Source organism: Triticum dicoccoides, chromosome 4B (genome assembly GCF_002162155.2).
Source record: "Triticum dicoccoides isolate Atlit2015 ecotype Zavitan chromosome 4B, WEW_v2.0, whole genome shotgun sequence".
In the NCBI taxonomy this organism is placed as follows: domain Eukaryota; kingdom Viridiplantae; phylum Streptophyta; class Magnoliopsida; order Poales; family Poaceae; genus Triticum; species Triticum dicoccoides.
In genome coordinates, this window is record NC_041387.1 from 564,759,384 (window position 1) to 564,772,233 (window position 12,850).

Here is a 12,850-nt window from a genome sequence, read left to right on the forward strand (position 1 = left end):
CTTCTTCTTCTTCTTCTTCTTCTTCCCTCTGTTAAGCCACCTTGCCTATGCCCACTCCAACCTTTTGTTCTTCCAAGCGTCTTTGTCAAATGCCTCCACACCATGGCCGGAGTTAACAACATCTTCAGGCTCGACCTCTTCCTCCTCAGGCACGTGTTCATCAAAGTCCCACTGAAGGATCCAGTTATGCAGAATGCAACAAGCAAGAACAAGCTTAACCTAAGAGTATGAGTGGAATGGCTTCTGATCTAGGATCTTAAACCTATTCTTCAGAGCTCCAAATGCCCTCTCAACAATTACTCTAAGGTTCGACTGTCTGAGATTAAATAGCTCCTGTGCAGTCCTAGGATAGTTCCCACTAGAGAACTCGTTGAGATGGTACTTGGTTTTCTTGAAGGGTGGAAGAATACCCGGCCGACATGCATAGCCAGCATGTCCAGGGTAGAACTTGCCATCGTGGATGTTGATCCCATCAGGTCGACTCATGCCGTCACTGAGAATGTTAGCATCATGCGCTGACTCCTCCTAGCCAGGCAGTGAAGGAAATATGCCCTAGAGGCAATAATAAAGTTGTTATTTATATTTCCTTATATCATGATAAATGTTTATTATTCATGCTAGAATTGTATTAACCGGAAACTTAGTACATGTGTGAATACATAGACAAAACATAGTCATGTGTTGTCATTTAATGAACGGGATCACATGATTTGTAAATGATGTGATGGACAAGACCCATCCGTTAGCTTAGGATAATGATCGTTAAGTTTTATTGCTATTGCTTTCTTCATGACTTATACATGTTCCTATGACTGGGATTATGCAACTCCCGAATGCCGGAGGAACACCTTGTGTGCTATCAAACGTCACAACATAACTGGGTGATTATAAAGATGCATTACAGGTGTCTCCGAAGGTGTTTGTTGAGTTGGCATAGATCGAGATTAGGATTTTTCACTCCGTGTATCGAAGAGGTATCTCTGGGCCCTCTCGGTAATGCTCATCACTATAAGCCTTGCAAGCAATGTGACTAATGAGTTGGTTACAGGATGATGCATTACTGAACGAGTAAAGAGACTTGCCGATAACGAGATTGAACTAGGTATGAAGATACCGACGATTGAATCTCAGGAAAGTAGCATACCAGTGACAAAGGGAACAACATATGTTATTATGCGGTTTGACCGACAAAGATCTCCGTAGAATATGTAGGAACCAATATGAGCATCCAGGATCCTCTATTGGTTATTGATCGGAGATGTGTCTCAATCATGTCTACATAGTTCTCAAACCCGTAGTGTCTGCAAGCTTAACGTTCGATGACGATTTGTATTATGAGTTATATGTTTTGGTGACCAAAGGTTGTTCGGAGTCCAAGATGAGATCATGGACATGACGAGGAGTCCCGAAATGGTCGCGAGGTAAAGATTGATATATTGGAACGTTACATTCGGACACTAGAATAGTTTCGAGAAGTATCGGATAAGTTTCGGAGTACTAGGAGGTTACTGGAACCCCCCAAGGGACTATTGGGCCTTCATGGGCCCTGGTGGAGAGAGGAGGCCGGCGGCCAGGTGGAGGCGCGTGCCCCCCCAAGACCAAACCGAATTGGACTAGGGGTGGGGGCGCGTCCCCCCTTTCCTTCTTCTCCTCCACCTCTTTCCCCTTCCCCCTTCTCCGGAAAGGAAGGGGGAATCCTACTAGGACGGGGAGTCCTAGTAAGACTCCCCCTTTGGCGCGCCCCCTCTAGGTTTGCCGCCCCCTCCTCTCCTCCTTTATATATGGGGCCAGGGGCACCCCAAAGACACAAGATTGTTTTAGCCATGTGCGGTGCCCCCCTCCAGCATTTACTCCTCCGATAGTATCATCGTAGTGCTTAGGCGGAGCCCCGCATGGATCACATCATCAACACCGCCATCACGCCGTCGTGCTGAGAAACTCTCCCTCAGCCTTTGGTGGATCAAGACTTCAAGGGACGTCATCGAGCTGAACGTGTGCTGAACACGGAGGTGCCGTACGTTTGGTGCTAGATCGGTTGGATCGTGAAGATGTTTGACTACATCAACCGCGTTAACATAACACTTCCGCTTGTGCTCTACGAGGGTACGTGGACACACTCTCCCCCTCTCGTTGCTATGCATCTCCTAGATAGATCTTGCGTAATCGTAGGAATTTTTTTGAAATTGCATGCTACGTTCCCCAACAGCCAGCACATGTGTGAACTTCAGATCAAAGTCAATAGCAGCAAGCACATTCTGGCTTGTGTAGTGCTTCCCCCTCTGCATGATGCAGACTGTGACCTAGGAACTCTGGCAGTGACATGAGTGCCATTTATTGCCCCAATGCAATCCTTAAAAGGGCATCACAAGCCTGTGTTAGTGCTCAACTTGAACAATACAAGCATATCAAGCCATGAAAAGTGTATATTGTCAATGCTCACCTTGAAGTATGGATACCATCTTGGGCTTCCGCGAATCTTGGGTGTAGTCTGGTCAGATGGTCTCCTAATCATCTCTCCTCTAAGCTCCCTAATAGCAAAAAGCACTTGCTTGAAGTTCCTAGAGATGGTCTCCATTGATCTCCTGAATGTGTTGCGAATGACCCTGAACCTCTGGTTATGGCCAACAACATGGAGGAACATGGTCACTTGCTCTTCCACACTAGTGTTGATGTTATCTTGTAGCAGCCCCCTGCTCCTGAAGGTCTTGACAAGCCTGGCAAATGGCGCTCTTTTCATTTGAAGCATCCACAGAGCCTCGACGTCATTGCAGTTGTAGATGTAGTTCAGATTTTGGATCCTCTACTGTTCCCGGATAAACAATGGTCCATAGCGGATCAAAGGTCTCCCAGCACGACGAACGACTCTCTGGTGCATGAACATGACCCATGTCTGAATCACACTAGTCAGTGTTGCTGCCTAAATTATCAGCCTCATCCATGCGTCCATAACCTAGTCGACATCGACGGTTCATTCAGTGGGAAGTCGATCCAACACCTAGCCTAACGGCCTAACCACCAACCTAACAAAGAGGGGAGGGGTGCTGCTTACCAGCACCGGAGACGAGGACAGCATAGCGGGAGCCATGGCATAGACAAGGTCGACCAGACGGTGGCCAACAGCAAGGGGAGCACCAGATCCGCCGCAAACGATGCCGCCTCTTTGATACGAATCCAACGTATCTATAATTTTTGATTGTTCCATGCTATTATATTATCTATTTTGGATGTTTAATGGGCTTTATTATGCACTTTTATATTATTTTTGGGACTAACCTATTAACCGGAGGCCCAGTGCAAATTGCTGTTTTTTTGCCCATTTCAGTGTTTCGCAGAAAAGGAATATCAAACGGAGTCAAAACGGAATGAAACCTTCGGGAGAATCGTTTTTGGAACAAATGCAATCCAGGAGACTTGGAGTGGACGTCAAGGAAGCAACGAGGCGGCCACGAGGTAGGAGGGCGCGCCCAGGGGGTAGGCGCGCCCCCACCCTCATGGGCCCCTCGTGGCTCCACCGACCTACTTCTTTCGCCTATATATACTCATATACCATGAAAACATCCAGGGGCACCATGAAACCCTATTTCCACCGCCGCAACCTTCTGTACCCATGAGATCCCATCTTGGGGCCTTTCTGGCGCTCCGCCGGAGGGGGAATCGATCATGGAGGGCTTCTACATCAACACCATAGCCTCTACGATGATGTGTGAGTAGTTTACCACAGACCTTCGGGTCCATAGTTATTAGCTAGATGGCTTCTTCTCTCTCTTTGATTCTCAATACAAAGTTCTCCTCGATCTTCTTGGAGATCTATTCAATGTAATACTTTTTGCGGTGTGTTTGTCGAGATCCAATGAATTGTCGGTTTATGATCAAGATTATCTATGAACAATATTTGATTCTTCTCTGAATTCTTATATGTATGATTGGATATCTTTGCAAGTCTCTTCGAATTATCAGTTTGGTTTGGCCTACTAGATTGATCTTTCTTGCAATAGGAGAAGTTCTTAGCTTTGGGTTCAATCTTGCGGTGTCCTTTCCCAGAGACAGCAGGGGCAGCAAGGCACGTATTGTATTGTTGCCATCGAGGATAAAAAGATGGGGTTTATATCATATTGCTTGAGTTTATCCCTCTACATCATGTCATCTTGCTTAATGCGTTACTCTGTTCTTATGAACTTAATACTCTAGATGCATGTTAGATAGCGGTCGATGTGTGGAGTAATAGTAGTAGATGTAGAATCCTTTCGATCTACTTTTCACGGACGTGGTGCCTATATACATGATCATGCCTAGATATTCTCATAACTATGCGCATTTCTATCAATTGCTCGACAGTAATTTGTTCACCCACCATAAGATATGCTATCTTGAGAGAAGCCACTAGTGAAACATATGGCCCCCGGGTCTCTTTTCCATCGTATTATATCTCTTTTATTTACATTGCATCTCATTTACTATTTTGCAATCTTTACTTTTCAATATATACAACAAAAATACCAAAAATATTTATCTTATTATCTCTATCAGATCTCACTTTTGCAAGTGGTCGTGAAGGGATTGACAACCCTTTTATCGCGTTGGTTGCAAGGTTCTTATTTGTTTGTGTAGGTACAAGGCGACTTGCATGTAACCTCCTACTGGATTGATACCTTGGTTCTCAAAAACTGAGGGAAATACTTACACTACTTTGTTGCATCACCCTTTCCTCTTCAAGGGAAAACCAATGCATGCTCAGGAGGTAGCAAGAAGGATTTCTCGTGCCGTTGCCGGGGAGACTTACGCCATTTCTGGCGCCGTTGCCGGGGAGGCTTACGCCAAGTCAAGTCAAGATTTGATCTCTCGACAACTCGCCAATTTCTGGCATCGTTGCCGGAAAGATCTACGCACAAGTCAAGACATACCAAGTACCAATCACAAACTCTTATCCCTCTCATTACATTATTTGCCATTTGCCTCTCTTTTTCCTCTCCCCCACTTCACCCTTGCCGTTTTATTTGCCCTTTTTCCGTTCGTCTCTTTTTGCTTGCTTCTTGTGTGCTTGTGTGTTGGATTGTTTGTCGCTATGGCTTAAGACAATACTAAATTGTGTGATTTTTCCAATACCAACAACAATGATTTTCTTAGCACTCCCATTGCTCCTATTAGCGATGTTGAATCTTGCGAAATTAATGCTGCTTTATTGAATCTTGTCATGAAAGATCAATTCTCTGGCCTTCTTAGTGAAGATGCTGCTACACATCTAAACAACTTTGTTGACTTGTGCGATATGTAAAAGAAGAGAGATGTGGATAATGATATTGTTAAATTGAAGTTATTTCCATTTTCTATTAGAGATCATGGTAAAACTTGGTTCTCTTCTTTGCCTAAAAATAGTATTGATTCATGAAATAAGTGCAAAGATGGTTTTATGTCTAAGTATTTTCCTCCCGCTAAGATCATCTCTCTTAGAAAATATATTATGAATTTTAAGCAACTTGATCATCAGCATGCAGCACAAGCTTGGGAGAGGATGAAACTAATGATACATAATTGCCCAACACATGGTTTGAATTTATGGATGATTATAAAAAAAATATGCAGGATTAAATTTTGCTTCTAGAAATCTTTTAGATTCGGCCGCGGGAGGCACTTTTATAGAAACCACTTTAGGAGAAGCTACTAAACTCCTAGATAATATTATGGTTAATTATTCTCAATGGCACGCCAAAAGATCTACTAGTAAAAAGGTTCATGCAATTGAAGAGATTAATGTTTTGAGTTGAAAGATGGATGAACTTATGAAATTGTTTGCTAATAAGAGTGTTTCTTCTGATCCTAATGATATGCCCTTATCCACTTTGATTGAGAATAATAATGAATCTATGGATGTGAATTTTGTTGGTAGGAACAATTTTGTAACAACGCGTATAGAGGAAACTTTAATTTTAGGTTGTTCCCTAATAGAATAACTATGGTAATTCCTACAACAATTCTTATGGAAATTTCAATAAGATGCCCTCTGATTTTGAGAGTACTGTTAAAGAATTTATGATTTCACAAAAGAATTTCAATGCTTTGCTTGAAGAGAAAATGCCTTAGATTGATGAGTTGGCTAGGAGCGTGGATAGAATTTCTCTTGAAGTTGATTCTTTGAAACTTAGATCTATTCAACCTAAGCATGATATCAATGAGTCTCTCAAACAAATGAGAATTTCCATTGATGAGTGCAAAGAAAGAACCGCTAGGATGCGTGCTAAAAAGGATTGCTTTGTGAAAGCGTGTTTTTCTAGTTTTCATGATAATAAGGATGAAGATCTGAAAGTGATTGATGTGTTTCCTATTAAATCTTTGTTTTCCAATATGAATCTTGATAAATATGGGACTGGAGATGAGTCAACTTTATCTAAAAGGCGTCCCAATGATTCAGAGTTTTTAGATCTTGATGCGAAAATTGGTAAAAGTGGCATTGAAGAGGTCAAAACTTTACATAGCAATGAACCCACTATTTTGGATTTCAAGGAATTTAATTATGATAATTGCTCTTTGATAGATTGTATTTCCTTGTTGCAATCCGTGCTAAATTCTCCTCATGCTTATAGTCAAAATAAAGCTTTTACCAAACATATCGTTGATGCTTTAATGCAATCTTATGAAGAAAAACTTGAATTAGAAGTTTCTATTATTAGAAAACTTTATGAAGAGTGGGAACCTACTATTAAAATTAATATTAAAAATCAGGAATGCTATGCTTTGTGTGATTTGGGTGCTAGTGTTTCCACGATTCCTAAAACTTTGTGTGATATGCTAGGTTTCCATGAATTTGATGATTGTTCTTTAAATTTGCATCTTGTAGATTCCACCATTAAGAAACCTATGGGAAGGATTAATGATGTTCTTATTGTTGCAAATAGGAATTATATTCCCGTATATTTCATTGTCCTTGATATAGATTGTAATCCTTCATGTCCTATTATTCTTGGTAGACCTTTCCTTAGAACGATTGGTGCAATTATTGATATGAAAGAAGGAAATATTAGATTCCGAATTCCATTAAGGAAAGGCATGGATCACTTTCCTAGGAAGAAAATTAAATTACCTTATGAATCTATTATGAGAGCCACTTATGAATTGAATACCAAAGATGGTAATACCTAGATCTATTCTTGTTTTTATTCCTAGCTAGGGGCGTTAAACGATAGTGCTTATTGAGAGGCAACCCAATTTTATTTTTGTTCTTTACTTTTTGTTCCTGTTTAGTAATAAATAATTCATCTAGCCTCTGGTTAGATGTGGTTTTGTGTTTTAATTAGTGTTTGTGCCAAGTAAAACCTTTAGGAGAACCTACGGTGATAGTTAATTTGATCTTGCTGAAAAACAGAAACTTTTGCATGCACGAGATTAGTTTTCATAAATCACAGAAACGTTATTTTCAATTGATTCGTTTTGAAGAAGATTAATAAACAAATTACCTAGGACTTCCTAATTTGGTAGAAGTTTTGGGGTTCCATAAGTATTCGAGAGTTACAAATTGCTACAGACTATTCTGTTTTTGGCAGATTCTGTTTTTCGTGTGTTGTTTGCTTATTTTGATGAATCTATGGCTAGTATCGGGGGGGGGGTATGAACCATAGAGAAGTTGGAATACATTAGGTTTAACACCAATATAAGTAAAGAATGAGTTCATTATAGTACCTTAAATTGGTGGTTTGTTTTCTTGCACTAACAAAGCTCATGAGATTTTCTGTTGAGTTTTGTGTTGTGAAGTTTTCAAGTTTTGGGTAAAGATTTGATGGATTTTGGAATAAGGAGTGGCAAGAGCCTAAGCTTCGGATGCCTAAGGCACCCCAAGGTAAAATTCAAGGACAACCAAAATCCTAAGCTTGGTGATGCCCCGGAAGGCATCCCCTCTTTCGTATTCGTCTATTGGTAACTTTATTTGAGGCTATATTTTTATTCACCACATGATATGTGTTTTGCTTGGAGAGTCTTGTATGATTTGAGTCTTTGCTTTGTAGTTTATCACAATCATATTTGTTGTACACACCTTTTGGAGAGACACACATGAATCACAATTTATTAGAATACTCTATGTGCTTCACTTATATCTTTTGAGCTAGACAATTTTGCTCTAGTGCTTCACTTATACCTTTTTAGAGCACGATGGTGGTTTTATTTTGTAGAAATTATTGATCTCTCATGCTTCACTTATGTTATTTTGAGAGTCTTTTAGAACAGCATGGTAATTTGCTTGGGTTATAAAATTAGTCCTAATATGATGGGCATCCAAGTTGGGTAAAATAAAAACTTCCATATGGAGTGCATTAAACTCTATGATAAATTTAATACTTGCTAATTGTTTTGAGATATAAAGGTGGTAATGTTAGAGTCATGCTAGTTGGGTAATTATGAAATTGAGAAATACTTGTGTTAAAGTTGGCAAGTCCCGTAGCATGCACGCATGGTGAACGTTGTGTGACAAATTTGAAGCATGGGGTGTTCTTTGATTGCCTTCCTTATGAGTGGAGGTCGGGAGCGCGCGATGGTTAACTACTACCAACCCTTCCCCTAGGAGCATGCGTAGTAGTACTTTGCTTCGAGGGATAATAAACTTTTGTAATAAGTATATGAGTTATTTATGACTAATGTGAGTCCATGGATTATGCGCACTCTTACCCATTCCGCAATTTGCTAGCCTCTACGGTACCGTGCATTGCCCTTTCTCACCTTGAGAGTTGGTGCAAACTTTGTCGGTGCATCCCAACCCCGTGATACGATACGCTCTATCACACATAAACCTTTGTCACGCCCAATATGCGACCCTATCCAAAAGGAACTCGAAGGTCCCACCAAGGATAGACCCGCATATTGAAACGCTTTTGCAAGGTGGATATCATTACATCAACATTACATAATAGATGGGGATACATACAAAAGGCATACAATGCCACATGAATACAACATCACAATACATAAGAGCATCATCCGACTACGGATGAAACACAAACAGAAACTCAAACGACATCCACCCTGCTAGCCCAGGCTGCCGACCTGGAACCTATCCCCTGATCGAAGAAGCAGAAGAAGAACTCAACGCAAGCAAGCATCGTTCTCGCGTCATGATCATCGAATATCCTGTACCTGCAACTGTTGTTGTAGTAATCTGTGAGCCACGAGGACTCAGCAATCCCATTACCATGGGTATCAAGACTAGCAAAGCTTAAAGGGAATGGAAGGGGTAAAGTGGTGAGGTTGCAGCAGCGACTAAGCATATATGGTGGCTAACATACGCAAATAAGAGCGAGAAGAGAGCAAAAGGAACGGTCCTCAACTAGTAATGATCAAGAAGTGATCCTGAACTCCTACTTACGTCAATCATAACCCAGAAACCGTGTTCACTTCCCGGACTCCGCCGAAAAGAGACCATCACGGCTACACACGTGGTTGATGCGTTTTAATTCGGATCTGGTGTCAAGTTATCTACAACCAGACATTAACAAATTCCCATCTGCCTATAACCGCAGGCACGGCTTTCGAAAGATTATACCCTGCAGGGGTGTCCCAACTTAGCCCATGATAAGCTCTCGCGATCAATGAAGGATATACCTTCTCCCAGGAAGACCCGATCAGACTCGGATCCCGGTTTACAAGACATTTCGGCAATGGTAAAACAAGACCAGCAAAGCCGCCCGATGCACCGACAATCACGATAGGAGCTGCACATATCTCGTTCTCAGGGCAACACCGGATGAGACATCCTACGAGTAAAACCAGACCTCAAGTTTCCCCGAGGGGGCCCCGCAGTCTACTCGGTTCGGACCAACACTTAGACAAGCACTGGCTCGGGGGGGGGGGAGGCTAAAATAAAGATGACCCTTGGGTTGGCCGACCCAAGGGAAAGGTATAGGTGGTGGTGAGGCAAATGGTAAAACCAAGGTTGGGCCTTGCTAGAGGAGTTTTATTCAAAGCGAACTGTCAAGGGGGTCCCATAAATCACCCAACCGCGTAAGGAACGCAAAATCCGGGAACATAACACCGGTATGACAGAAACTAAGGCGGCAAGAGTGGAACAAAACACCAGGCAAAAGGCCGAGTCTTCCACCCTTTACCAAATATATAGATGCATTAATAATATAAGAGATATTGTGATATCCCAACAAAATCATGTCCGCCATGGAGCAATCTTCAACTTCACCTGCAACTAGCAACGCTATAAGAGGGCTGAGCAAAGCGGTAACATAGCCAAACAATGGTTTGCATAGGAAAGGTGTCAAAGGTTAGAGGTTCATGGCAATATGGGAGGCTTGATAAACAGGTGATAGGTAGCGCAGCAAAGCGATAGAACGAAGCAACTAGCATAGCAATGATAGTAGTGAGATCCAAGGTAGCGGTCATCTTGCCTGAAATCCCGCAAGGAAGAAGAACGAGTCCATGAAGAAGATGAACGGATGAAGCCGAACCAACCGTAGACGAACGAATCCTCACGATCCCAACAAAACAGGAACTATCAAAAAGAAGCACACAACATGGTAAACACACCACACATGAACAAGGCATGATGCACAACAATCATGATGCATGACAAAACTACATGAAGCTGCTCATGGCAAGAGATGATGCAAACAAGAGCAACACTCTAAGGCAAGTTTAAATGAGGCCGGGAACAACATATAACAATTCCGGTAAGTCCTCATATGCAAATTTCGAAGTTGGTCCAGATCTGAATAAACCTTATGTTCAAGTTTGTTAAACAGCAAGTTAAGATGCACAAAGATGATCTACACGAGATTCTAGTCAAGTTACATATAAAGTTCACTTAGTTCGGAGCTACGACCTAGAAGATATGAGCAAAACAAGTTAGACATGGCATTGATGCAAAATGCACTCAAACATCAAGCAAACACCTCAAAACATGGATGCAACATGATAATATGAAACTACATGCAATTCTAAGCAAGTTTCATATAGAGCACACTCAAAATGGAGCAACGGTTCAACACACACACACACTATACAAGTTTAAAGGACAAGCTGTCCAAAACAGCAACTAGGCAACTTGCGAGCATCAAAACAACATGCTACAGGACCTCAACAAGAAAACAAAAGGCATGGGCATGATTTACAGGTAAAGCATAACAAAACATGAACACTGAGCTATCTTCAGAAATCACTTGAACATGCTCAAATACACATGGCAAGATTGCAAATAATAAAAGTTCAGACTTTGCAGAAAATAACATCAGGTTGCAATGTTTAGAGCTATCAAACAACATGTTACAGGAACTTATCAAGGCAAACAAAGGCATGACATGATACTACTAAATGCATAGAACAAGAGTACCTTACTGACCATGAGCCAAAAAGGATCAGAAAATATGATGGCACCCATGTAAACATGGCAAGTTATAATACAGATTCATACATGGCAGAAACAGAATTATGAAGGCATGTTGGTGAGCTTGTGCAACTCACTACAGAGCAAAACATGGCATGGAAAGGCATCCAACAGTAAGAAGGCATGTTTGTGAATCTAAGCATGGCAATAGTAAGGTCATAGGGTGCATGGAACACTAGCAACAATCATGGCAACAACTGAACTTAATGTTAACAGGCTGACAGCAACATTATGAAGCAACTTTAGAGCAAGATTAAAACAAGCTACAGCAGGCTATAATTGCAACCAGGGGCATGGATGGATAAAGCATAACATGTAGAACAAAACATATTTAGTGAACATCTCCAGATTATGCATAGAATGATTAGTAGCAGCAGGTTTACATAGCATCACCAAATAACAGATTCAGTCTAGCAAAACAGCAACAGCAAGTACCCTACTTAACAAGCTCGATTCACTCACCACAAGTCATTGCATGACAAGATAAGCATAGCATCAGCAAGAATACATGTTTATGAAACAAACCAAGGCAAGAACAAGTTCATAGCATGCAAGGATCAACTACAACAACCTTGGCAAAATTGAATAACATGTAAACAATCTGCCAGGAAACATTTTGAAGCAAAAGTAGAGCACGAAAATGACATGCTAGACCACTCCATAATTGCAAACAGGGGCATTAATAGATAGACAATAACCATATATTCAAAACACCCTCACTGAAGTATCTCAAAATATGCATGGATCTCTCTGTAGCATCACGTTTACATGGCATCAAAATAACAGCAGAATCAGGGACTAAAATCAGCAACATCACGATGCCTAGTTTGCATGCTTGTGCTAGTCACCACATTGATCACAAAAATACATGGTAATCACCTCTATAAAAAATACATGGCATAGATCAAAACACATGTAGACATCAACCTCATAGGATGCACACATCAATCATGGCAAAAATGACAAAAGAGCAAGTTCTGTTAACAGACAGCAGACAACATTATGAAGCACTCTTGCAACGATGATTCAGGCATCAAGATGAGCTCAAATGAACATGATGCAATGGAATGATATGATGTACTCGTTGAGGCGAACAATGTAACATATTACATGCACAAAACGGAGCTACGGATGCAGAGATACGATGCGATGAACGTGGCAACATAATGTCAAAATATACCGGGGACTCAGCAGAATTTTACCAACTCAGAAAAGTCAACGGCGGCGCGGGAGACGAGAATGGCCGGAGAACTCGCTGGAGACGATGGGGAAGACGCCGGGGAGGCCGGAGATGACGGATCCAGACCGGATCTCGCCGGATCCGTCCGGGGCGAGCCGGAGGGGCGACGAGGGAGGCGCGGCGGAGCTCGGCTCCAGCCGGTCGAGGGCGGCGCTCGGAGGAGGAGGCGCGGGCCGGCCAGGCTCCGGCGACTGGCGGCGAGGGCGAAGGGCCGAGGCGGTAGGGCGAGCACGCCAGCC